Source organism: Trichomycterus rosablanca, chromosome 1, assembly GCF_030014385.1.
Source record: "Trichomycterus rosablanca isolate fTriRos1 chromosome 1, fTriRos1.hap1, whole genome shotgun sequence".
NCBI classification, from domain to species: Eukaryota; Metazoa; Chordata; class Actinopteri; order Siluriformes; family Trichomycteridae; genus Trichomycterus; species Trichomycterus rosablanca.
In genome coordinates, this window is record NC_085988.1 from 40757533 (window position 1) to 40782208 (window position 24676).

A 24676-nucleotide genomic window follows, 5' to 3' on the forward strand; every position below is an offset into this window, starting at 1 on the left:
AATTTATTACCTATTTTTAAAATGTACAATGTATGGAATAAAATATTTGGGACAGTCCATAATAAATCCCAGGATGCATTGATTTACAATAGGTGATGCATATAAAATACCAAATAATTAGGGCAATTATCTATGCAATTACCATTAATCATTATCATTAATTAGTGAAATCCTCAAAGAAATGTACAGGTATTGATCAGATACACCTCTGTATTTTGATGACCGCACATGACATGGTTATATTCATCCAATGAGTTAAACGGTTTTAGTCAGTCTCAGCTCTCCTCTATAGTATTTACATACAATTATAAAAACAACTACTACTGCCATGTCTAAGGGAGTCAGGGAGAGGTGTAAAGCACTAGTAAGATTGGTAAGATAAATAAGATCTGCAGCTGCACTTTGCATGTAATCATGTGTTGTTTTTTTACAGCTTTTTAGTGTATAACTTCAGGAAACAACAACTGGGCTTGAAAATGAAGATGTATATTTACCAGAGATTGATTCAAGTAAGCCCAAACAAGTTATGTGATATCTATACCTTTGAAATATTCCTCATATAATACAGGACATTGTCTAAGCTTTGCTGTCTAAGTTCCAGGTTTCTGTGTAAAATGTAATTTTTACTAAAAGACTTTACCAAAAGATTGGATAGCTGAGAGAAAATGCTTTTATGTAGATGTGATAACGTCCACATACAGATTTGCTGGGTTTGATTTCCCAGCTAGACATTGCTAGTCATTGTGGAGTTTGCATGTTCTCTCTGCGTCCATGTGTGTTTACCTCTGGATGTTCTGGTTTCCTTCCACAAGTCCAAAGACATGCAGTCAGGTCCATTGGGGCTACTAAAATTAAAATGCATGTGTATTCCTTCCCTGTGATAGACTGGCGACCTGACCTGTGTTCCCTGCCTGTATTGGACCCACCATGATTCTGATCAGTGGTAAAACAATTAATGAAAAAAAAATTCACTTATAGTTGTTTGCCAAGTACTTAAAAGTACTTGCATTTACAATGTACAAGCATTTACATAGTTCTTTTACATTTTTAAAGCCAGAGGTATTTGTAACCTAAGCTGCATAATTCATTCATTGAATTGGACTGCCTTTACAGAAGAAACAATTTGTGGTTTTGGCTCATTACCAGTGTAGACACATGAAAAGAAAGTATGTTAAGCTTCATTTATGCTTCTATCCGCAAAGCCTTTAGATGAGCATTTGTAATTAAAAAGGCACATCAGCTCTTTATGTAAATATGGCTTGATGTGTCCCATTAAAAAAAAAATCTAAGATGGAGCAGAAAATTATAAAACAAGCAGAATGTTATACAATAAGTATTATATTGTGATTTATATACTTACCAAGCACTTTTTCCAGTACACCTTTTTGGTACCTCCAGACTTCCAGAGGAGAAACATGCCAATCATGCATAGTTATTTCACACATGTCCTGTATGCTTTTTATAAAAGGACCCAGTTTGCATGTGATCATTGCAAACTTTTGTCCCCACTGAGTAGGTCACTACCAATACCTGTTCCTTATAATGGACATTTTATAGCCCAAAAACACTAATATTTCAATGTAAAATGCATTTTTATATTTTCACTGACCCTGAGCCAAGAGAGAGATCTTCCTGCTTTCACAGCTCCCTGGTCAAGCATGATCATGGGCAGAACATTTCATCCTGAGAGGCCACCCAGGATTTTTCTCTATTAAAGACTTTGCTTCCCTCCTAAATTAACAATCCCTAGGTGGGATCCATTAGAAGAAAATTTGTGGGTGGGCATAGGTTCTGAGCCCTGAGCAGTCAGTCAGTTAGGGGGTCGAATGGAAGTCCCTTTAATTTGATAAATGGGATATAGGGAGGTGACAAAGTGTACAGAGCAAGAGATGGGTTAATTGTTTATTGGTATTGTAGCTTTTACATATCAATGAATTATAGATACCAGATTGGTGTACTTAATAAAGTGCTTGGTGAGTACATACAGACTATATGCCCTTTATTACCAACACATTTCCTGTAACATTGCAGTACCTCAGAACAGAATAAGAATAATATTGTACAAAACTGTTAGAGTTTATATGGCTCACTTTTTATTTAGATCTACTAGTGTCTGAATTTAGAACTAGCAATTACTCTGAAGAGGTGACCATCTGGTTCACCTGAAACATTTCAGACAGCGTACAGTATGCGAACATGTTATGTCTACTCTTTTACGTAACTAAGATAATGCTAGGTTATTTAGACATAGCCAAGACCAATTGCTGCTCCTTTTGTTTATGAACTGGTCAATGAAAGCAGTCAGCTGTGTTAAAGAGGGTCCTTCATTAGCATTTAAATAAAGTTTTACCAGGCCTCTAGAGACAGTCACATTCAGGAGAAATGTGTTACAATTTAAATATTAATTCCTATTACATATTATATAGGTTAAATAGATTATGTGTATTAGTTGACATGGCAAGTTTGTTGTAAGGGGCCATTAGGGTAAGATTTTAAAGTCTGATGTTGATTTTTCTTTGTTTTTTCTTAAGACTAGGAGCAAAATGTCAAGCTCTGTAATCAAAGTAATAGACCGACTGTAACACATTAGCGTATAGCACATATACTTTTTTTGATATGCTAAGCTGTTGTGGTTCAGTATAAAGATCAGGCGGTCATTTACATGATTTTGTAAATAATGAAAATAATAAAGAAATAGAGGCAGGATGTCTTTCCAGAAAAGTGGAGGCTGCCCACTAAAAGAAGGGCCAACACCATGTTAATGCTAATGGTTTGGAATGGATTTCCAACAAGCTCATGGTCACATGTCAACATACTTTTGGCCCAGTTTATTATGTGTATTTTGTGCATTGATATTTATGAATATACATCATAGATCATAGATATGTGCCAGTTTATTTCTGAATGTTGACTGGTTGCTAGTGAAACAATATATTTTTTATTATTTAGCTAGTCATTTAACAAATATATTAAGGAAAACAAAGTTATAAAATTATTATTATTATTATTATTATTATTTGTGCAGTCCTCTCCTGTCTTAGCCGGCTTCATGACCTCATCTACTCCCTTTTAGATCTAAACATTGTTTCAAGAACTACCACATGCAAAAACTTAATTTAACTTTAACTATTATGTTTAGTAAATCACCACAGAATACCAATTTGCTAACCTAACACACTTGATTCACAACCACACACCCAAATTAGTGCTATTATTTGAGGATCTAAATAAATAAAAGCCTTGGTATTCTTCCTAATTGTCACTAAGACAAAATCTATACAATTGGCACTTCTGGCTGTGTGGAGATTAAGGGGAATCACAGCTTCATGTTGAGCTCTGGGCAGATGGTTGTGGGTTAGGTTGGTAAGGTATTAAAAGATGTGCTACCTGCCCCCAACCCAGGTCCTGCAATGGGCTGTGTGGAGTCACATCTGCTCATTAGTCCTCAACTGGTAAACCGGAGTGCAATTCCCTCAGCATGTGAAATTCCCTCAGCAAATGGTGCACAAATCCCTCTGACGAGCTAGCTCAAACAGAAGTGGTCAAATACACACTATCTACTGGGTACCAGAGATGTTCACAAGTCACAAAATACGAGTTTGAGTCAAGTAACAAGTCTTTAGGCTAGAGTCCGAGTCAAGTCACAAGTCTTTAGACTGGAGTCCGAGTCAAGTCATGAGTCAATATAATATACACAAAACATATATTGGAAATGTAGCGTAGAAATAAACAAATCATATGTAAGTTCAGATAAAAAACAACAACAGATTAGCAACTGTATTTTGCCATTTTACTTAGTGCCTTTACTTTCCTAGTCATTGTGCAAAATGAATGTCATTTCTGCAACAAGAAGGTACCAGTTAAAAGCTTAAACTTCTCTAATTTCCTTCAGGATCAATAAAGTATCTATCAATTAATCAATCAATCTATCTGATACGTTTTGTTTTCACTGCAAAACAAAAGCGCACAATAATCACGGCACAGCGGCCAAAATCCAAAACACAGCAAAAACAATCAGAACCACTGCTTACCTTAGCTTATGTTCTTCCAGATGCTATTAAATGTATAACTATGTGTTGTCCCATTAGGAACATAATCTGTTATTTTGTAAAGGTGTGCTTATAATTAAAAACCTCCAAACTTTTCCTGGTTGTGAAGTAAAACACTAACTAGTTAGAAAGCCAATCAAGCGTTTCACTGACATCTGTGTGACGCAAACTGAATTAATGCAAATAACAGCATTTCTTACTAAAAATGGGTCTGATTGGTTCAAAAATTAGCGCCAATTCTGTAGGAGCGTTTCATTTACACCAGCTGTTCCTGTGAAGTGCACTATGTAGGGTATTCCACCATTTTAAGTGAGATTCCAATCCAAAGGTAACGAAAATGTTCAAATGAAGTGAACTTCAAACTGTGTCGGAAATAGGGAGCGACGCTTCATCACTACACCGGAAGCTGGCTGGAACATTTACACATTGCGTGCGCTGCGGGTAAAGATGGCCGGAGCGTTATTAGAGAGCAGAATATTTGTAATAATAATAATTATATATATAAAATTGTCACACGTAACTAATGTTAACACACGCTGATGCTAGCAACTCTTGTTGTTTGTATTTGCACATTTTGGCATTTGCGTTGCTGATTTAACTTTGAATAGATATATTTGCCATTTTTACCCATCAATCTGAATTTTTTCTTTACTTTACCAGTGACAGTCCAAATTGTGGGACAGAAGTAGCCTAGGTAGGGCTTTGGGCTAGCAACTGAAAGGTTGAGAGTTTGAATCCCAGCTCTGCCATGCAGCCACTGTTGGGCACTTAAGGTGACCCTGCGCTCTAGCTCCAGCTTTCTAACAAGCTGGGATATGTGAAGAAATAATTCCATTGTACCGTACATCTGTACATGTATATATGACAAATAAAGGCATTCTTCTTCATTCTTGTGATCAGGTGTATCCTGTTTGATGTGATTATCCTCAATGTGTGTATAAAATTAAACTGAAGTCCACCTGTTGCCTTTTAAATTAAAAAAAGTCAAGGAGTCTGAATATTTTCCTAAATCCACTGTATATATAAGAAATTCCCAGCTCAGAGTCAGGAAAAAAAATCCAGTAAAGTTTTGCCCTGACATACTTTCCACTCCACACATAAATCAGGACAGGCCAGCACATGCTGAGCAGTAGTAATGACATTTTGTCCTCTGTCTTGAACATGGCTGTGGCATCTGCTGTATAATATTAATTGTATTGCCTTTGCCAGGGGATAAGTATGCTCACATTTACAAGCATGCACCTAATCATAGGCAATTATGCATTTTACCTGAACTAGTAACACACCTTTGTGCCTTTGTTAAACACATACATTAATCATTTACGGGTCAGGGTTGGGAAAAGTATTTGAATTTCTTGTAAAAATCAAATGGCAGGTGTTTCAGTTAGAAAGTTAAGATTAACCATCTAGATTCCCTGTCCTAAAAAGAGGTCTTTTTAAGAAAGCTCTATACTCCAAATAAACCATATTTGAAGTACCTCAGAAAACATTTGTAGGATTAACTTAATTCCAAAGAACTTAGTGTACTTTAAAATCCACAGATTTTCTACAAATATGTAAAATGCAGAACTCTTTCCCAATGTGTGGAAATGTCCACTACAAGAAACATACAAAACAAAAAATGTTGTTATTAAAAGGACATTACACACTCTATGAACAGATGCCAAACTACATGCAAACATCAAAGCCTCAGACCAAGCATTATGGTTTGAGGCTGCTTCAGGGTACAGACATATGTTAGCAATGTGTTGCTGTGGGGTGTCCACATATTTTTGGTGATGTAGTATGGTTACAAATGAAAATAAAAAGTCCCTGCAAATAAGAATGTGTAATGGTTAGGGCATGTTTGTATTTACACTTCATTATCACCACATCAAACGTGTTATTTAGGGACTGCTTGACCCATGCAGTCAGATTTGGAGCCAAAGAACCTAAACAACAAAAACATGTATGGTGAATACATCAGGCTGCATTTTGTTGCCATTTTCTTCACTCCCGGTTACCTAATATAAGAGGTTTGGAAAGAGCCTCTATAGCATTAAGCCAAATTGATTATGACTATCTGGTAACTTTTATAACTGCAATCCAGTAAACAAGAGCAGCCATGATATTTGAAATTCAAAAACGTACTGTACTTTTTGCTGCAGATGTTTATTCATCATTTGCCACCAAAGAGCAGTTAATGTAATGCTTGATCTGTGTAGAATCTCAAAGAGTTGGTGTCCCCATTAGATACAAAAAGTATTTCTACACTGGAACAAAGCTGTTAATGGTATTTTCTGCCTCAGTTTGACCCAGCAAAGCATTCCAGAAAAACACTTTAAATTACAGCCTGCAGGCTCTGAGAGCTATACACAATTCCAACAATATACAGACAAGAAAGAGAGATGAGGCGGGAACTAGCTAAACACGTGGGGAAAAAAATGACTGTTTATTTTTGAATGTCAGGGCCAGAAAAATTCCAATGAATCTAAAATGCTGCTTTTCAGATTTGTGGCTGCAAATGAAAGTACATACAGTTTCATTGGAAATATTCAACCTCTTTCACCTTAAAAGGTATTATGCCGATTGTAACAAAGCTAAGGTCTGTTTAAGGTTTACATATAAAAGTTTGGTACACTTTTGTTTAGGTGCTGCAATGCACAAACACCACAATCATTTACTTGGTTATCAATGCAAACTGTGATTATTTAATTGAAGGTGGGGATGATTGTAAGAAATGGGATAAATGTTTGTAGGGTTAGCAGTGTTAACTTTTAAAACAAAAAATTTGGTTCAAGTAAGTTTACTACAGGTTTGCACTGGGCATGCAGGCAGCTGTGCTGGAAGTCAAAGGACCTGAGCACTGGTGGTTGATGGGATTTGAAGTCCTTGGACTGCACCATTTTGGGAATGGGCTATTTTGTATGTATGGGGGGGGGGTGCTGTAATTATCCTTTTATCTTTTGGATGGTGTTCTAATATAATTGTGATTGTGACATTGTCTTAATGTAATTAATATGAACTTGTTTATCGATGTAATAATGTATTGTCTTTGTTTGTCATAGACCAATGACTTTTTGATAGTGGTGAACTTAGGAAATGCTGTGTTACCTATAGTTGGTTTGGTCCAATCCCTCATGAGTGCTGTAATTGAGAAGCACTTAAGTTTAGTTTAAAGTTTGTTTATTAGTTTAGGCTGTATTTGAGTGTTGGAATATCTCAGTGAAATTAATTTTTATGTATATTATTTTGCACCTTTTTTTAAGAGAAATAAATCCCCACAAGTTCCTGATTCTGACTCAGTTTTTCCATCACTGATCGGCTATCCTGTAACACAGATGTGTATAGAAGTGATTAAAACTATACACCAGAAGTCTCCGTAACCATGAGAGTTAGTCTATTTCTCTTGACAAATGTTCATGTGCAGTATGTGGTGGAACATCCTTTTGCCTCTAGTAAGCAATTTTCATAAGCGCCAACAAGCTCCTGAAGCTTCAATACTGGACTCTTCAGTCATTCCTCCCTAAATTCCACCAACTAATTTTTTATAGTATTTAAATCTAATCTGGAGACATAAACAACTCAGGTATATTCCAGTTCTAATTTTGATTGATCACTCCATAGAACTGTGTCCCAGAACTCTGCAGACCTAACCAAATTCCATCTGGAATATTCCTTTCTGTGCTTCTAGGTCAAAAGAGTTGTGCATTGTGGAGTCCCTGGTTGTTAAGTGGTCCTCAAGGTTGTCACTGACACTTTTCTCCCAGTCTTTATCAGGTCATCCTGTAAGTCTTTTGAAGTAACATGGGTTTTTTTTCTTTATTGTCCTGATTGAGAGTGAGATTGCTAATGAAATTGTGGGCTTTCTCCCATGGACAGATAGGTTTGCTGATGTACCAAAAGTTTGGAACTTCCAGACAATACTTCCAGTGGTGCCTTCTTATCTTTTTACACATATTGCCATTTTGGTGCAATAAAATGATCTCCTCTCACAGCTTTTGTAACAGCTCCTTAGTTTTCACTATGGTTGCAACACACCTAGAACATTTGAATCTCTGGGTGGTGTTTCTGTAACACATCACAGCTGAAGTGAATTGTCACTTAAAAGCAAAATCTAGCTCTGCAGAAACGTTTAGAGGTCTAAATACTTATTTTACAGTTGCAACTGTACTGTATGTCTTTAAAACAGACATTCCTGCATTTAAAAGATTTATAATCTTTTTACCAGTTTCAGATATGCTAGACATACTGGGGTAAAAGCACGTACGTTTTGTCTTCCAAATATTTGTAGTTGTAAATAAACCACCACTTCAAAGATTTTACTGCTTTGGTTTACGACTTGTCATTTTACTTTAGAAATAAAGGAATGGATTTACCACAGGCTCTGTTCTTATGAGGAATAAAATCTTTGTAGTGTGGGAGACTGGAAATGACTAACAGTTTTCACTTTTTGGTCAGTTTTATAGTATATACTGTACTGTGGTATGCTGTGGTTTAAAAAAACCTTTCCTATTGACACCCTATATGATGAAGGAGGACCTTGACAAATTACCATTTTAAGGGAATGATAAATAACACTTTTTATTAAAAAAAATCATGAGGAGAGTGCAATGTCATCTGTCATTGACCTGAAGCTGTGGTATTTGGGTAATGCAGTGGAACATTCAAGACTCAAAATCAAGCTGACATCTGAATGGCTGTTTAAAAGAAATACAGTGACAAGACAGTGTGAAGAATTGGTGTTGTTACTTAAAATTGTTTTTAGAAATATGTTGTAATTTAATTAAGTTTTCTTTTCTAAAGTTTACAGATGACACTACATCATTAGACTAATCCAGAATAGAGATGAGTCTATAGGCATATAGGCAGGAAATTGAACGGTTGGTGCTCTGGTGCAGTCAGAACAACCTAGAGCTGAACACTCTGAAGACTGTAGAGATGATAGTGGCCTTTAAGAGGAAACCCTCAACACTGCTCCTCATCACAATATCCAACAGCACTATGTCTACTGTGGAGACCTTCAGGTTCTTGGGAACTACAATTTCCAATGACCTAAAGTGGGAGCGAAGGATGTACTTTCTGCGTCAACTGAGGAAACATGGTCTGCCACAGGAGCTGTTAAAACAATTCTACACTGCAGTCATTAAATCTGTTCTGTGCACATCTATCACAGTATGGTTTGGATCAGCCACAAAACAGGACAGATGCAGATTGCAAAGAGTTGTGGAAAGAGCAGAAAAAATAATCAGTGCTCCTTTGCCCACCCGCCAAGACTTATACAAAACAAGAACCAGGAACCGGGCAGAAAAAATAATCACGGACTCCTCACTCGCAGGATACGAACCTTTTAACCTCCTACCCTCTGGCAGGTGCTACAGAGCCCTACACACAAAACACACATAAGACACATAACAATTTTTCCCAAATGCCATAAAATTTATTCATAACTAAACTTAACTGTTGTTTACATGCCACACTGCACTTTATACATACTGTATAATACTGTAATTTCATTTTAATTTTTACTATTTATCTATGCTATTTTTGTATTTTCTGTATATATGCAAAATTCTGCCTAGCATGTTATATTTGTACATTGTCCACATATACTGTAGTTTTGTCTGTATATTGTATTCTTTGTATATTGTAGGGAGCTAACAACAGCCGAAAACAAATTCCTTTTGTGTGTAAACCAGAGATGGGGACTCGAGTCTGCGGTTCGAGTCACACGTAAGTCGCACACACAGCGATTTCAGACTCAACTCGGACTCGTTTCAAATGACTCAGAATTGACTTGTGACCGCAAAAAATGACTTGTATACAACAAAAGTCAGCAGCATGTGGTAACATTAGTTATGTGTGACAATTATATATATACAGTATATATGATCCAACATCATTTTGATTGTGTCATTTTCTTCTCTCTAATAACGCTCCAGCCGTTTTAACCCGCAACTCATGCAGTGGGTAAATGTTCCAGCCAGCTTCCGGTATTGTGATGGAGAGTCGCTCCCTACTCCCTCTTTTGAATTAGATTCTCACGTAAAGTGGTGGAATACCCTACGTAGTGCACTTCACTGGAACAGCTGGTGTGAATAAAACGCTCCTACAGAATTGGCACTAATGGTTGAAAGATCGCTTTCTGAACCAATCAGACCTTCTGATTTAAATTTTTAGTAAGAAATGCTGTTATTTGTATTTATTAAGTTTCCAGCGTTACACAGATTATTGTCAATTAAGTGCTTGATTGGCTTTCTAACGAGTTCGTGTTTTACTTCACAACCGAGAAAAGTATGGAGGTTTTGAATTATAAGCACATTTACTAACTAAAGGATTATATTTTTAATCGGACAACACACGGTTATAAATTTAATAGCAGAAGCTAAGGTAAGCAGTGGTTATGGATTTTTTTGCTGTGTTTTGAAATTTGGCAGCTGTGCCGTGATTAATCGCGCGCTTTTGTTTTGCAATGACAACAAAATGTATCAGTTTAAGCTTTTAACTGGTACCTAGGAAAGTAAAACGGCAAAATACAGTTGCTAATCTGTTGTTGTTTTTTTATCTGAACTTACATATTGTTTATTTCTACGCTACATTTCCAATATATGTTTTGTGTATATTATATTGACTGGTGACTTGACTCAGACTCTAGCCTAAAGACTCGTGACTTGACTCGGACTCTAGCCTAAAGACTCGTGACTTGACTTGGACTCGTATTTTGTGACTTGTGAACATCTCTGGTGTAAACATACTCGATGAATAAAGTTAATTCTGATTCTGATTTGTGCAATATTAAGTTTTTTCTTAATGATCTCTAATCATTTTGTGTGCTCAATATACAATAACAACCAGGAAAAGGCCAATTAATTTTTATTACACTCCAACAGGTTAAAAACTGAGGGGCACACATACAGTGTATCACAAAAGTGAGTACACCCCTCACATTTCTGCAAATATTTCATTATATCTTTTCATGGGACAACACTATAGACATGAAACTTGGATATAACTTAGAGTAGTCAGTGTACAGCTTGTATAGCGATGTAGATTTACTGTCTTCTGAAAATAACTCAACACACAGCCATTAATGTCTAAATGGCTGGCAACATAAGTGAGTACACCCCACAGTGAACATGTCCAAATTGTGCCCAAATGTGTCGTTGTCCCTCCCTGGTGTCATGTGTCAAGGTCCCAGGTGTAAATGGGGAGCAGGGCTGTTAAATTTGGTGTTTTGGGTACAATTCTCTCATACTGGCCACTGGATATTCAACATGGCACCTCATGGCAAAGAACTCTCTGAGGATGTGAGAAATAGAATTGTTGCTCTCCACAAAGATGGCCTGGGCTATAAGAAGATTGCTAACACCCTGAAACTGAGCTACAGCATGGTGGCCAAGGTCATACAGCGGTTTTCCAGGACAGGTTCCACTCGGAACAGGCTTCGCCAGGGTCGACCAAAGAAGTTGAGTCTACGTGTTCGGCGTCAAATCCAGAGGTTGGCTTTAAAAAATAGACACATGAGTGCTGTTAGCATTGCTGCAGAGGTTGAAGACGTGGGAGGTCAGCCTGTCAGTGCTTAGACCATACGCTGCACACTGCATCAACTCGGTCTGCATGGTCGTCATCCCAGAAGGAAGCTGATGCACAAGAAAACCCGCAAACAGTTTGCTGAAGACAAGCAGTCCAAGAACATGGATTACTGGAATGCCCTGTGGTCTGACGAGACCAAGATAAACTTGTTTGGCTCAGATGGTGTCCAGCATGTGTGGCGGCGCCCTGGTGAGAAGTACCAAGACAACTGTATCTTGCCTACAGTCAAGCATGGTGGTGGTAGCATCATGGTCTTGGGCTGCATGAGTGTTGCTGGCACTGGGGAGCTGCAGTTCATTGAGGGAAACATGAATTCCAACATGTACTGTGACATTCTGAAACAGAGCATGATCCCCTCCCTTCGAAAACTGGGCCTCATGGCAGTTTTCCAACAGGATAACGACCCCAAACACAACCTCCAAGATGACAACTGCCTTGCTGAGGAAGCTGAAGGTAAAGGTGATGGACTAAACCCAATTGAGCACCTGTGGCGCATCCTCAAGTGGAAGGTGGAGGAGTTCAAGGTGTCTAACATCCACCAGCTCCGTGATGTCATCATGGAGGAGTGGAAGAGGATTCCAGTAGCAACCTGTGCAGCTCTGGTGAATTCCATGCCCAGGAGGGTTAAGGCAGTGCTGGATAATAATGGTGGTCACACAAAATATTGACACTTTGGGCACAATTTGGACATGTTCACTGTGGGGTGTACTCACTTATGTTGCCAGCCATTTAGACATTAATGGCTGTGTGTTGAGTTATTTTCAGAAGACAGTAAATCTACATCGCTATACAAGTTGTACACTGACTATTCTAAGTTATATCCAAGTTTCATGTCTATAGTGTTGTCCCATGAAAAGATATAATGAAATATTTGCAGAAATGTGAGGGGTGTACTCACTTTTGTGATACACTGTACAGTATAAAATAATAAATGCATTCTTCTTCTTTTTCTTCTTCTTCTTTAAAGTGTTTTTCAGTTCCAGGCTTTAAAATGAAAAGTAGAGAGCGTCTCAGCTCAGCGACCGGGATTACCGCCGGAAACACAGCCGAATCTAGGATAGACATGAAAGACATCAGGAGCCACTGAGACAGAAAATAAGTACTGTACTGAAGAGGAGTCTAACGTACCAGTCAATATGTCTCACGCAGCACAGACCATAACACAGATTTGTTGTGACAACACAGAACATTTTGTTGAGAAAACATTTTTTCTCTTCCATTGAAAAGTAAACTTGCTGGTTGGGTTTATATCTTTGCTGTGTTGAAATATCAATTACAGTTCAAGCATGCAGTCATGAATGCACTGCCATTCATATTGTTGTTTTTACAGCTACAATTACTCATCTAAATGTTCTGGGCAAAGTCTGAACAGACACATACTAAATTACTAAATAAAGATTGCGGATTTATCTTTAATTCCTTATAATCCTCACACGATTGTAATCTTTTAATCTAAAATATTCTAGTGACTACTACATGAAGCAGTATTAAGCACATTTAAAAGAACCCCACATTTGGGGGCAACTCTATATTAACGCCTACAGGTTTTAGAATAGGAAGTCCAGGTCATGTGGCCACTTGTTTTTTTGCCATATAGATTAGATATGTACTGTATAGCATCAACATACAGGTGCTGGTCATAAAATTAGAATATCATGAAAAAGTTGATTTATTTCAGTAATTCCATTCAAAAAGTGAAACTTGTATATTATATTCATTCATTACAAATAGACTGATGTATTTCAAATGTTTATTTCTTTTAATGTTGATGATTATAACTGACAACTAATGAAAACCCCAAATTCAGTATCTCAGAAAATTAGAATATTGTGACAAGGTACAATATTAAAGACACCTGGTGCCACACTCTAATCAGCTAATTAACTCAAAACACCTGCAAAGGCCTTTAAATTGTCTCTCAGTCTAGTTCTGAGATCATGGGGAAGACTGCTGACTTGACAGTTGTCCAAAAGACGACCATTGACACCTTGCACAAGGAGGGCAAGACACAAAAGGTCATTGCTAAAGAGGCTGGCTGTTCACAGAGCTCTGTGTCCCAGCACATTAATAGAGAGGCGAAGGGAAGGAAAAGATGTGGTAGAAAAAAGTGTACAAGCAATAGGGATAACCGCACCCTGGAGAGGATTGTGAAACAAAACCCATTTAAAAATGTGGGGGAGATTCACAAAGAGTGGACTGCAGCTGGAGTCAGTGCTTCAAGAACCACCACGCACAGACATATGCAAGACATGGGTTTCAGCTGTCGCATTCTTTGTGCCAGGCCACTCTTGAACAAGAGACAGTGTCAGAAGCGTCTCGCCTGGGCTAAAGACAAAAAGTCTGCTGAGTGGTCCAAAGTTATGTTCTCTGATGAAAGTAAATTTTGCATTACCTTTAGAAATCAAGGTCCCAGAGTCTGGAGGAAGAGAGGAGAGGCACATAATCCACGTTGCTTGAGGTCCAGTGTAAAGTTTCCACAGTCAGTGATGTTTTGGAGTGCCATGTCATCTGCTGGTGTTGGTCCACTGTGTTTTCTGAGGTCCAAGGTCAACGCAGCCATCTACCAGGAAGTTTTAGAGCACTTCATGCTTCCTGCTCCAACTTTATGGAGATGCAGATTTCATTTTCCAACAGGACTTGGCACCTGCACACAGTGCCAAAGCTACCAGTACCTGGTTTAAGGACCATGGTATCCCTGTTCTTAATTGGCCAGCAAACTCACCTGACCTTAACCAACAATTCAGAAGAGCTGAAGGCCACTATCAGAGCAACCTGGGCTCTCATAACACCTGAGCAGTGCCACAGACTGATGGACTCCATGCCACGCCGCATTGCTGCAGTAATCCAGGCAAAAGGAGCCCCAACTAAGTATTGAGTGCTGTACATGCTCATACTTTTCATGTTCATACTATTCAGTTGGCCAACATTTCTAAAAATCCTTTATTTGTATTGGTCTTAAGTAATATTCTAATTTTCTGAGATATTGAATTTGGGGTTTTCATTAGTTGTCAGTTATCATCATCAACATTAAAAGAAATAAACATTTGAAACAATCAGTCTGTGTGTAATGAATGAATATAATATACAAGTTTCACTGTTTGAATGGAATTACTGAAATAAATCAACTTTTTCATGATATTCTAATTTTATGACCAGCACCTGTATATCAGCATCATATGTCCTTACAAGTTTTTATGTTACTTAAGAACATCACTGTATGATCAAGTAAACATACAGTATAGCCTAATTTTAGAGCCTTTACCCAATGAGTAGCTTGTTTGTTTACATTTCCCCCACCATCAAATGAGGAATTACCCTCCTTTTGATTGGTTTATATTATTATTAGTGGGCTTCTGATTCTAGATCAGTGAAACTTATTTTAAACATTTAAAGACCCATATACTGTGCTTAATTTTTTGACTTACATTTAAAAAAACTGACAATTAATAATGGATAGAGAATAATGACATCACATAATGAATGGAATCACAGTGAACGTCTAATTCTTTTTCAGCTTTTTATGGAGGAAAGAGAACAGACAGTAACCAGCAGCAAGGATGGAACCTGGGTAGCTAGGTCTTACACACAAAATACATGCTGTGCCCCCCTTGAATTCTGTAATGAAAATGGTTGTATATGACACTCACATTGTATCAGGAGTTGTGGTTGTGTTACCAGCCTAGTCATTCGGTTTAGATTTTGTATGGGAGAAGTGAAGTGGTCAGATGATGCCGTATTACAGTTAGATTTGATGAGGTACAGGACCTGGATGATGCCATTTTATATTTAGGCTTATAATGCCTATTTTTACTGATTTAGACTGATAATAATAGCTAAAAGCACCATGACACGTATGTAAGGTTTGCGTGCAATCGGTGGATAGAAATAACTGTAATAAAACAACAAAATCGTTTCTCTGAAATACATTTGTCTCATCAGAAAATCCCATTTTATATGTGTATTTTGTCAACACAATGATCTTAGTATCTTTACACTTCTTAATGCTACCATAAACACCAAGTTCTTCTGGATTAAACATAAATACCACAAAACCTTGGGAAAAGTGTAAGTTGCCAGAATGACTTTACATTGTATTACTGCAGGGCTGAGATCACATAGTGGCACATGATGAGGCATAAGTGCTGTGTTTAAACCTTGCCTCCAGTCACTGCCTATGAGGAATTTGTTTTGCTTATAGACATATGGATTTCTTTTATGTGTTCTGGTTTCTTCCTTCCCTCTGAAACGTACAAAAATGTGGCTTTGCTACTAGCCTAGGCAAATGTAAATGCTCCAAGAGTAAATGTCCTTTTTTGTTGATTTTCTGTCCTGTTTACACCATTATACTTGAGCTATGACTTATCTGAAACATATCTCTAGATAGCATGTATGCACAGAGATGTCATTTTATTTGGTCTTTATTTACTGCAAAACAAGAAACAAGAAAAACACTGTGAACAAGGAACAATACACTGATCAGCCATAACATTAAAACCACCTCCTTGTTTCTACACTCACTGTCCATTTTATCAGCTCCACTTACCATATAGAAACACTTTGTAGTTCTACAATTACTGACTGTAGTCCATCTATTTCTCTACATACCTTTATATCCTGCTTTCATCCTGTTTCATCAATGGTCAGGACTCTCCCAGGACCACCACAGAGCAGGTATTATTTGGGTGGTGGATGATTCTCAGCACTGCAGTGACACTGACATGTGCTGGTATGAGTGGATCAGACACAGCAGCGCTGCTGGAGTTTTTAAATACAGAGTCCACTCACTGTCCACTCTATTAGACACTCCTACCTAGTTAGTTCACCTTGTAGATGTAAGGTCAGATACGATCACTCATCTATTGCTGCTGTTTGAGTTGATCATCTTCTAGACCTTCATCAGTGGTCACAGGACGCTGTCCACGGGGCGCTGTTGGCTGGATATTTTTGGTTGGTGGACTGGTTTTCTTTCCTAACGTTTGCAGATGACACTACGATCATTGGACTAATCCAGAATGAAGATGAGTCTGCATATAGGCAGGAGATTAAACGGTAGGTGCTCCAGTGCAGCAAGAATAACCTAGAGCTGAACACTTAAGACTGTAGCGATGATAGTGGAGTTGTGAGCTGTGACAGTGAGGTGTTTAAAAACTCCAGCAGTGCTGCTGTGTCTTATCCACTTATACCAGCACAACACACACTAACACCACCACCATGTCATTGTCACTGCAGTGCTGAGATTGACCCACCACCCAAATAATAACTACTCTGTGGTGGTCCTGGGAGAGTCCTGACCATTGAAGAACAGCATGAAAGAGGGCTAACAAAGCATGCAGAGAAACAGATGGACTACAGTCAGTAATTGTAGAACTACAAAATGCTTCTATATGGTAAGTGGAGCTGATAAAATTGAAAATGTGTGTTGAAACAAGGAGGTGGTTTTAATGTTATGGCTGATCGGTGTACACACTATGAACAAAGACTCTTTATGTGAATGACTAATGCTAAGCTAAATGCTAACTCTATGACACACTTCAAACAGGTTTCTAAACTATTCTCTAATCTACACTAAATTAGAAATGCTCATTTCTACACTACTGCTAATGGCTACACCAACAGAGGCATGAGGGACCAGACACTATGGGGAAACCAGAATGAGAAGAAGATAAGGACATGACCAAGGATAAAACCATGGCTAGGACTAAAATAAGATGACACTATGACTAAGACTTGGACAAACGACTTAACTATGACAGTGGCTAAACCAAGACAGGGACTAAACAATAAAAAAAGGCTCTGGCTCTGGCCAAACAGGTACAATTTACATCCCTCAACATAAGCAAAGAAACAGAGCTAACTTATACACTAGACAATCATTAAAACACATGAAACAGTTGGGGCTCATAGACATGAGGGCAAATCAGGAGACTGGGTGGAGACTGTAGGGATGTGAAGCATAAACAGAACAGTTAGTCCATGTGCTTCCAGAACTGAGGAGGCGTGATTGAAACAAAACATAGGATCATGTGTTCTGGGAGCCGGGCAAGGCTGAAACTGTAGCATTATGTCCAATGAAATATTTTGGCTTACCAAATAACTCTGCTGAACTGATAGTAGCCAGAAAGTTGACTGATGAAGTAGTAATTATTATTTCAGTTACTAGCTTAATTCTAAGGGACACCAATCCCTTGCAAGGCTTCAGCCAGCCCCTCCCCTCAGACATAGCCAATCATGTTTGTGTAGAAGCTGGCTAAACAATAGCACAGCTAAGATTTAAACCTGGTAGTAGGCTAGCGAATGCCACCCGAAAGCTACCTGTGTAATATCCATTTTATTATTATAAAATAACAAAAGTAATAAAAAGGTAATTATTTTTGCAGCACTATAGCTGCAAGAACACAAGTAGTTAAATTATTAAATACAATTTAACCTATTAATAAGTTAAAAGTGGGGAATTTGCTCGTTTATTTACTTTATTAATGAGTATTAAATTTGCAAAGTTGATTACTGCATTTCAAGATGTTAAGCTGTTGAAAAGGCTGATGCCATTTCAGTGCAGCAATACATGGTGGGAATCCCAGTGGGAGCAGCTTTCCACAGAAACAGACCATGCTGTCAAAGTAAAACAGTGTTAATTTGTCTTCCTCCTACATCTCAGCAGCCATTCTGAGCCACAACTACGTGGTATAGGGGGAGCATTGTATCTGCTCAAGTCTAGACCGCACTTATTTTCCTTATCTTCCTACCCTCCTCCACACCTTCTGACACCCAGACATTTTGCCGCATATCAAAAAGTGGCAGAAAATTAAAAGAGGTGCAGTGAATCGAAGAAAACTCAAGTGCTGAGAGATTTCGTAGCTGGAGCTGATGTCCATGAAATAGTTAGATTGGTTTGGAGGTTGAATAACAAATTTTTTAGTTCATGTGAGGCTCCCACAGTCTCTCATGTGACTGATTATCTCAGAGTAGGCTGTGTGTTATGAAACTGACTCATAGAAAACAGCACTGTGAATGGTAATACTGATGTTTCACCATTCTGACAGCCTTTCCACAGCACTAAAGCGCTCAAGCATGCATCACTGAGGGAGAAACAGTGATTGAAGAAAGAAGGATTCTTTATTTCCTCATCATTTAGATGATGCAAGATTAACCTTGGACATATGAAATATTTTACTTAATTATAACACAGATGTTTTAACTGTACAATCCGGATGGAAAATAACTTACTCTCTATTACCCAACCCACATAGGGTGCTGAAAAAAGTTATTCATTTAGGGATGCATCAATCCTTTTAATATTGTACAATGAGGCTGAACTATATATACTGAACTATACACCAATCAGCCATAACATTAAAACCACATCCCTGTTTCTACACTCACTGTCCATTTTATCAGCTCCACTTACCATATAGGAGCACTTTGAAGTTCTACAATTACTGACTGTAGTCCATCTGTTTCTCTACATACTGTTTTAGCCTGTTTTTACCCTGTTCTTCAATAGCCAGGACCCCCACATGACCACTACAGAGTAGGTATTATTTGGGTGGTGGATGCTTCTCAGCACTGCAGTGACACTGACATGGTGGTGGTGTGTTAGTGTGTTTTGTGCTGGTATGAGTGGATAAAACACATCATTGCTGATGGAGGTTTTAAACACCTCACTGTCACTGCTGGACTGAGAATAGTCCACCAACCAAAAATATATCCAGCCAACAGCACCCTGTGACCACTGATATAGATCTCAAAGATGACCAACTTAAACAGCAGCAATAGATGAGCGATGGTCTCGGACTTTACACCTACAAGGTATACCAACTAAGTAGGAGTGTCTAATAGAGTGGACAGTGAGTGGACACGGTATTTAGAAACTCCAGCAGCGCTGCTGTGTCTGCTCCACTCATACCAGCTCAACACACACTAACACACCACCACCATGGTCACTGTCACTGTCACTGCAGTGCTGAGAATGACCCACCACCCAAATAATGTCTGCTTTGTAGTGGTCCTGTGGGGGTCCTGACCATTGAAGAACAGGGTGAAAGCAGGCTAAAAACGTATGTAGAAAAATAGATGAACTAAATCTTACAGCTGCAACAAAACAGATGGACAGCAGATGACCATTTATTCACCTTTCACACCTGGCAGATTAAAGTGGTTGGAATATCTACTAACAGTTTGCAGATGCAGCCAGTCCTGTTTTGCCAGGATGTCTCTCTTCCCCTGGACCGTCTCATCAGTCTTTCAATCAGGTTGGACAATCTACGACGATCTTAATCTAAGAACACAACATCCAGCCGGTGTTCCATTGATCCCTGCCACTGGTTCCTAACCAACCAGATCCAAGATCATAGAAATACACCAGGCTAAACTAGATAGGTCTGTGACAATGGATAATGACTCTCACTGTGGTTTGCTTCAGTCCCAATGACTTTGTAACCCTGTCCAAACTGGTAGATTCTAATAACATTGTTTTACATCCGTATTTAAATCTATTTAGAACATGGCCTCGTGTGTTGCTTTTTGACACCTTCTAGGTTGCTTTACAGTGCCAGACAGGTTCTATTAAAGTGATGTTTGCATTCAACAACTGTCAGTAATCATGGCTTGGTGTGTCTAGTGAAATTGAATCTATTGTTAATATAATTTGGTTAACTGGTTGATTTAGTAACAATGTAGCATATTAAGCTACTGTGAAAAACAAAATAAAATAAATGGGAAAGTTCTCAAATAGTTTTTCACGGCACTGTAAACATGTCAGTAAATCTAATGGACAATATAGCCCAAAACCATCAGTGTGTTATTACAGCATTTTATTTGACATGGATACTCAATCTGGTACTTACTTGTATTACTTTCACATGTAGCTTTTAACAGTTTTCCACTCAGACCTGCTAATCTATAAGTACCACTGAACACCATGGCATGTTTCAGAAGCTCACCCCTGCCACAAAGTTTTATGGAGTGCAGAGCAAACAAATCTGTTTTATTACAAAAAAGGAACGTGCCGGTCTGAACCTGACCATATTACAACACTTCTTAACAGTCAAAAGCTGTTGACTCTTAAATACCTAGTGGTTGAGCTAATATAGTGTCTAGGTACACATCTTTTTATTTACACTCTAGGGTGACTTAAATATTTTAATTTAAAGAAGCTAACGTGTAGGTTGTTATTAAAGTACTGCATTAGTGAGTTTGCGTTAGTAATACTAAAACATTTGTCATACTGTGACAAGCTCTGTGTTAACAAGTTGAGTAAACAAACTGAAAGCTTGGGTGTTTAGGGCTTTGCTTTGGCCAGTTGGGTGTAACTGGGCTGTGTTCAAGAGAGTAGAGTGAAGCCAGGTGACCGGCACAGGAGCCCAGCTGCCCAGACTGCTCTTTTGTTTGCTATTCTGACTTTGTTCTTAGGATTTCCTGTGTAAACATTGCGCAACCAGATCACTGTCCTTCAAATAGGAATTGGGTCAGTTACATCAAACATACTGACTAGTCTACATTAGCCCTTTCACTAAATCGTTTTTCTTTTCTATTTGCTATCAGGGCAGTCCAGTGATTGAAACACTTGTTTTGGAGACCAGTGTGTAAGTGTTTTTGGGCTATTGTGGTAATTCAGAAGAAATGTATGTTGTTTACACTGAAATGAACAGTGTGTTAAGCTTTCTCTATTATTTTATTAATCTACAGTATATGTTTAGATTAGAGAACACAGTTGGTTTTATATTTTTGGTTGGAGCATTATCTGCCTCCCAGCGTTGACATCCCAACAACACTGCTGCACCTATTACAGTACAATACAGTGTCTTACCAGTACAACACACGCTACTGTGTTATTGCCATGTTAGTGCCATTGCAGTGCTGAGAATAGTCCACCACTCAGACATCAGCTGTTCAGTGAGATTCAGTGAGATAAATTGGGTACAATGGTTGGCAACAAAGTCTGCAGAGCTACAGATAGGATACAGTCAGTAATTGTATACCCACAAAGTTTGTCAAAGTTAATCTAGACTGGGCTAGTTGGTTCAAGTTCCATAACTGCCAAGTCGCCACTGTTGGGCACTTGCGCAAGGCGATTAACCATCAATTGCTCAAACTTCATTTAGTCTTAACTGTAAGTCTGTTGCTAAATGCTATAAATAAAAATTTATGCTAGCTGTAGCTTAGAAAATAATAAATGAATGTATGTACCAGATGGGTGTACCTATTTGGTAAGTGTAAAAGGAATTACATTCTCCCTTAATTAGAGGTTTTGAGTTAATGTGTTAGACAGGGCTCTCCTCTATTCTCATTGAAACAGTTTAATGTTTCAGAAGATGTAACAGATAAATAATATTTTATTGCTTTAATACAGTTATAAAAACTGTATTCTAAAGGATCATTCTGGTGTTTGTAATGGCTTTTATGCTTTATTCTGTCACCTGTCTGCACTAAAAGTAAGAACACTGAGACATAAATAAAAAATAAATAAATGTAGTTACCATGAACTTCAACAAACTTCACATTTATTACAATATATAATGACAACTTATAGTTAACATATATTTACAGTTTTTAATCATTATAGACGGTAATATATATATATATATATATATATATATATATATATATATATATATATACGTATATGTATATATATATATTTCTACTTAACTACTATTTAAAAGTAAAAAATATGAAGTGAGATCAGTTATTGGCACACTTAGTAGAGATTAATATATCGCCGCTACAATATTGTAATATAATAATAACGACCTGGTGAGTGCAGCCAATTGGGGGGCAGTGCAGTGGGGGGTTGAGTTTATGTCGTGGAGGGCCCCCCCATTCCATGGGCCCCAGTGCACCCCAGTACACCCCTGATTTTAAACATACATATTTTTTAAAATTCTCTTTAAACAGTCTTATCTGCAGTAAGACTTTTAGAATTTAATTCATAAACAATGAAAATTAAAAGAAGCAAATAATAAAAATGACAAACTATACTATTATTCAAATGGGGCAGGCATGGTGGCAAAGATGGTTAAGTAGGTATGGGTCCTGGGGAGATGGATTTGAGTGTTTGATTAACAAATAAAAACATCTTAACATGATGATAAAATGTGGAAGGTGCATTGACAGTTCTAAATTGCCTCAACGTGTGAATGATTAAATACATGTGTCATGTGGTGGCCTGCAAAATATTGGTGCTCTTTTCAGAATGCTTCTAGCTTGCAAACTTCTTCATACACCACAACAATCCTGACCAGGATGTAGCAGGCAGTGAAAGTACATGTATGAATAAAGGATTGTACTAAATATGTTTGCAATAAAGGCACTTGTGTATTTTAATTTTACTTTGGGCGTATCTTAGGCATGGGTTAAAATTAATATACTGTACTGTAGTACAGTGATTCTCAAACTGTGGTATGAGCTTAAAGCTCCCAGGGTGGTACTCAAGGGTTTTTTATATGAATACTACAAGAATGCTGTGAAGGCTTGGCAAACTTTAATACAACAGAACTTCACACACTGTGTTTATTGAACCACTTTTGTCACAAAAAATAATAGCTGTAACAAAGTAATAATGCCAGATCTGATAGCTTGTTGAGAATAAGAAGGATGGACCAACATGCAGAAAGCCTACAAGATAAACAAACATAGTGAAATATATTTTGTAATTACTAATATTGATATTTACTTATATTTTTATATAATGACATTTATTAACTAGTATTCACTAATACTACTAATACTGTTATCATTAAACAATGACAACAACAACTATAAACAACACAATTAAAAAAAGACCCACCATCTCTTACAGAATTAAAAGTACTCTCAAAAGTTTGCAAAACAGTGGCCATTTTAGCACTGATAATCAAATGTAACAAAATTCAAGTCAGTCTTTCATACTGTTTTTCTTTAACAAAAAAGATACTAATACTTTAGTGTTACTGTAATCATAGTGTGCTTAATCATATTAAAATTTAATGTACTCATAATCACACATATATGTTTTCTTGCACCAGGGTTCTTTATTAAATTTCCTGAAAGCCAAAGATCCCCTGGGGACTGAGAAGGAAGGAAGAGGTTGTGCAGTCACCCACATGCAAAGGAAAGTTAAAAAGTCTTCTGTAATGAATTGGCAGTTTGCCTAATTACCAATGGCTTATTGGAACTTTGGCACAGCAGGAGCTTTCAATCTTGGATTAAAAATTTATCCAGTGCATTTACTCTCATGTCCTGGTCTAAGCATACACTTAGCGTTTTTGAATACAAACAAAAGAATGTGGTTATGACAAGCTTTGGTTCACAGTGCTGTAAACTTTGACCTATTCTGTAGCATTGTTAGTACCTGGTAATAATTTATCCCTATAATGTGCATTCCACACTTTTCAGTCACTGTGACACTAAAACCAGCCTGCTCTGAGAAAACTTAAATTATACCGTAATTGTATAGTTGTAGGCTATAAAACATATCTAACACAAACTCAACACCACTCCCAGAACCAAGTCGAGTTTCAAGGTACCACTACTTAAATTGGCACCTGTTTCCTGAACTGGGTTCATGTAGCCAGCCAAAATAATTGCAATGCTGTGTTGTTAGTGTTAACACATAATTAGTTTCTAGGGAGCAGCACAGGACATGCATTAGGCATCTCAGCAGTTTGCCAATAGCTGTCACACTCCCACTTCCAAGCTTTACTGTAGGTGTTGTGTGCTGAAGAAGATTTGTGCCACCCTTTTTTCTTCAGACATAAATTCATTCGTTTATTTATTAATTGTCTGGTTTACCACCATTTTATCCTGCTCGGGGTCTCAGAGGGTCTAATTCATTGGGCAAGAGGCTCTGAGAACACGTCGGCACTCCATCACAGGGCAAACACACACGTAGGGCAATTTTAGAATCTCCAGTTAGCCTGATTGTGTATTCGAATTTGTGGGAAGGAACCGAAAGAAAACCGGGAGAACATGCATAATTTTACAGTATGTAACCTTTACATGGATGCATTTTAATATAGTGTCAATACTTTTCCCCTATAATTTTATGTTATCTCTGTTTATGCTTACTAATATATCCC